This window comes from Idiotropiscis lumnitzeri, unplaced genomic scaffold (assembly GCF_059441095.1).
Source record: "Idiotropiscis lumnitzeri isolate Australia: NSW breed Sydney's pygmy pipehorse unplaced genomic scaffold, RoL_Ilum_1.0 HiC_scaffold_49, whole genome shotgun sequence".
NCBI lineage: Eukaryota > Metazoa > Chordata > Actinopteri > Syngnathiformes > Syngnathidae > Idiotropiscis > Idiotropiscis lumnitzeri.
Window position 1 is genome coordinate 1065590 of NW_028283587.1, and position 3579 is coordinate 1069168.

Sequence of the window (3579 nt, forward strand, 5' to 3'; positions counted from 1 at the left end):
AAAAAAGTATTAGAACACCCTTTACTTTTATTTCTTGTTAATTTTATTAACCAAAATATGTCCATTTTTATTACAGATTAATGAATACAAAATTAAAACTCTAATCAGCTACTTTTTAATCGTTATATTTGTATAAACAAATGTTATACATCTGTGTGTTAACTTATACAAGAAATGACGGAAAAGCAAGGGTGGTTTAGTATTTTTTTATCGTATATAGTCTGTATAATATCTTTAACCTATGCTGATGCTGTTTAATACTGATTTAAATAATAATAATAATGTCATAATCTGTTGGTTTTACATGAACAAAACCTTTCAAGCACTTTTTAAAATTCTAAATACTACCTCTTGTCAGTAAGTTGGTTCACAGCACTGCCTTGGAGTGAAAGTGTGTAGTGCTGAGACAGTCGGTATGTGCTGAGTCGTCTGACGTTTGTGTGACTGGTACCCAGGAAGGTAGCAAAACCAGGCAGTGTGTATGTCGTACCCAGGAAGGCAGAGAAACCAAGCAATATGTATGTGGTACCCACGAAGGCAGAGAAACTAAGCAGTGTGTATGTGGTACCCGGGAAGGTAGCAAAACCAGGGAGTGTGCATAGATACAGACCCCAAAAGTGATTAAAACCAAATAAAGTCCCCAGAAGATCATCTGTAGTCAGGTGAAGGACCCTGTACTTTGTTCAACTCATTTACTCCCTTAGACGTACAAAGACGTCTTTTAATGCAATGGCGCCCTCTACCAAAGACGTATAAGTACGTTTCCTGTCTTTTTTACGTCATAGTGTACATAAGGGTCTGATGCAACCTCTGACTGAGAATCAGCCTTGTCCGCATTGTGAATCATGTAAAAATCACCCAGCAGGGGGCAGAGGTGCAAAAGATCCGCCTTGAATCTGCGCCAGAGGTACAAATGGGGGGGCGGGATCCTGGGGTAGACTTATAAGTGTGGAGAGCAGCGTGGGTAGCAGCAGCATCGGCAGCACTAGCAGCAGTCGCATTAGTAGCGTTAGCAATGAAATCCTCCAAGCAAATGACGATCGAGGAATGCTTTTTTTTTAAAAAAAAGCTTCCTAAAAGCATCAAGGCGATGGAGACGCTTTGGTTGAGAGGATGACGCTTCGTCGTCGTCACAACAAAACGGCGTCTAAAGAGGGTGCGCGTGCCTTGCGGCCTGCATCGCCTGCCTTCGGACAATAGCCAAAGCAGCTGAGAGTCCTCACCAGATCCCCCCGAACGAGGAGGTAAGCGCTCGCAAGTTACCATTGAACATGTGGTTTTACCCCTCATGCTTTTATTGTACATATCATGCATCTTGCGGGCAGAAAATGTCGCGTAAATGTGCAGTTAGACGCGAGCTTGCTCGCTGACTTCCTCATCCGGCCGCCTCTATTGCACAATTACACGCGAGCGTAAGTCCTCGCCGACGAGGAAGTAAACGCTCGCAAGTTACCATTAAACATGTGGTTTTAGCCCTCATGCTTTTATTGTACATATCATGCATCTTGCGGGCAGAAAATGTCGCGTAAATGTGCAGTTAGACGCAAGCTTGCTCGCTGACTTTCTCGTCCGGGCGCCTATTGCACAATTACACGCGAGCGTAAGTCCTCGCCGACGAGGAAGTAAACGCTCGCAAGTTACCATTGAACATGTGGTTTTAGCCCTCATGCTTTTATTGTACATATCATGCATCTTGCGGGCAGAAAATGTCGCGTAAATGTGCAGTTACGCGCGAGCGCATCTCCTCCCCGACGAGGAAACAACAATACTGAATGGTGTGGTAATCATGCATACTTTCTAAAATTCACAGATTGTGCATCCCGCGGCAAGAAAGTTCCTCCTCGTCTTGTTGGTGTAAAGAAAGGTAAATTATAATATGAAACTTCACACGCCAGCAATAAAATGCAGCAATAAATATATATTTCCAATTGTTTGTATTTCTGTAATTTACAGGTTGTGCATCAGGAAGCAGTGGTTCCGGATGGCGTCACACTGGATGGCAACCGAGGAAAATCGACTTTACAGCAACCCCTGGACCACTGAATGCCGCTGCCCATTTGGAGTCTGAGGAGCCAGCTGATTTCCTGCAGCTGTTTCTCACGGATGAGCTTCTGCAGCACATCGCGGATGCCAGCAATCACTTCCCAGACAATTATTTTCACACAAACCCCAGTGGACAAACACAAGCTCGCCTATTTTCCACGGACCAGCAAAGCCAGACCACAACGAAAGTGTCGGGTCTGTTTGTGCAAAGGCAAACGGAGTGAAACAAGAATGTGGTGTGAACTATGTTGTGTGCCCTTGCATCAAGGCAACTGTTTTATTTTATATCACACAAAAAAAAAGTATGTATGACACTGATGTATTTCATTTTTGTACATAGTTCAACAGTTCAGTCGTTTAGTGTTATGTGCAAATAAATTTATTTTATCAAAAAAATTTTTTGTGCTTTTTTTTGTTATTTTATAGAAGGCATGCATTATTTAGATGTTAGAGGTGTCATAAAAGCCATAAATAATAGTGTCAAAATTCAAATTATGGTCAAAATGCATCAGTTTACAAAAAGCTCATTTTCTCAGTTTTTTCCCCAGGGATTGGAGTTTTCATGAAATTTAGCTATTTTCAAATGCCGATTGCTCAAGAATGGAAAAAGATAGGAACAAACATTTTTTTCTGTTGAAAGAAGAGAGTCTCATCTTTCTTCGGGTGTGCTCCATGTCTATATAGCATTAGAATACTATATTCTGTGGGCCTTGCAATATTAGTCAAAACCCAGGAAAACGCTGGGATTGAGCGGGTTGCTCCAGTGAAAATGGCTGGTATTTAATGAGTTAAGACTGGTTAGGACATCCGGCTCGCAGTCCCAAGGTGCAGGGTTCGATCCCGGGACCCAGCTTTCCTGTGTGGAGGTTGCATTTGTGAGTGAGTTTGAGCGCAGATGGTTGTTCGTCTTTGCGTGCCCTGCGATTGGCTGGCAACCACTTCAGGGTGTGCCCCGCCTACTGTCCGTTGACAGCTGGGTAGGCTCCAGCACGCTATCCTTGTGAGAATAAGCGGATTGGATATTACATGTATGTGTTTATGCCCTAGGCCAGGCGAGGGCAAACTACGGCCCGGGGGCCACATGCGGCCCGTTAAGTTTTAATCCGGGCCGCCGAACTTGAAAAATATTTAATGAATAAACCTTGTTAATGTTTTATTTTCTAAACACTGTGGTTTTCAAAGACAAATATTATTGTTGGAATGCTTTTATTCACTTTCATTTAAAATTAAATGTATTTTTTTTCTCAGATGAGGTGAGGTTTCCAAAACACTCCATCCATCTGCTCCTGGTCCGGCCCCTCTGTCATATTTTAGAACCCATTGTGGTCCTCCAATCAAAAAGTTTGCCCGCCCCTGCCCTAGGCTTTGTGTCTTTGCTTGGTTGACTGTGTAATGAGTGTATGAATGCATTTCTTTCTACCAGACACCTTGGACTTCCCATGGCAGATTAATAATCTATTTTATCTATCCATCAGGGTCACGAATGTCATTTGATGAGTAGAGAATTTAGAGTCTCCAATTAACCTAATATACATG

General features: G+C 42.7%; 1 long non-coding RNA gene across 1 annotated transcript; it reads left to right on the forward strand.

The window, feature by feature from the left end:
• Positions 1–913: 913 nt before the first annotated feature.
• LOC148315723 (uncharacterized) lies at positions 914–2453 on the forward strand. Its single transcript, XR_015840650.1, has 3 exons — positions 914–1244; positions 1811–1864; positions 1954–2453. It is a non-coding gene; the product is annotated as an uncharacterized LOC148315723 (long non-coding RNA).
• Positions 2454–3579: the final 1126 nt, after the last annotated feature.